We start from the raw sequence: 554 nt of genomic DNA, 5'->3' as shown, positions 1-554 counted from the left end.
GCTCAAGTAAGCTAAGCAAATGTTTAAATAAAGTGAACATGGCTACAGTATGCTAGCTTTAGTATTAGGCTAGGAAAAGGCACCTTAATCCTAAATAATTAAAATTTTACAAAGCAAAGCTAAAATAAGCTAAGCAGAGGTCAGATAAATTGTAATGACAGAAATTAACTTAAGACAAAGTAGAAAAGGATAAACTAAACAAAGCTAAGATTAGCTAATAACTTTATAAACCTATTTACACGGTTTTTCACAAAAAGAATAGTTGTATTTCCCCCCTGTAAATATAAAAGTATCCCTATTTCAGCACATTTGTTTATGGCTACGATTTACATTGAATCACAAAATATATAATTTGATTGAAATCACAGCATTAATACAGTTTTTTACAGGATTGGGATTAATTGGGCTAACCTGAGGTAATTGGTAATTAAAGTCGTAGGGAAGTAATATTTAAATGTCAAATCATTCTGGCTTAAACATGTAGATAAATGCACTGTTTATCAGACGATACATTTCGAAAATTTCTATTTAAAAAAAAAATCCTGTCTTAAAAA

Source organism: Cyprinodon variegatus, unplaced genomic scaffold, assembly GCF_000732505.1.
Source record: "Cyprinodon variegatus isolate N-32 unplaced genomic scaffold, C_variegatus-1.0 Scaffold729, whole genome shotgun sequence".
Classification (NCBI taxonomy): domain Eukaryota; kingdom Metazoa; phylum Chordata; class Actinopteri; order Cyprinodontiformes; family Cyprinodontidae; genus Cyprinodon; species Cyprinodon variegatus.
Note: the sequence above shows the minus strand (reverse complement) of the source record.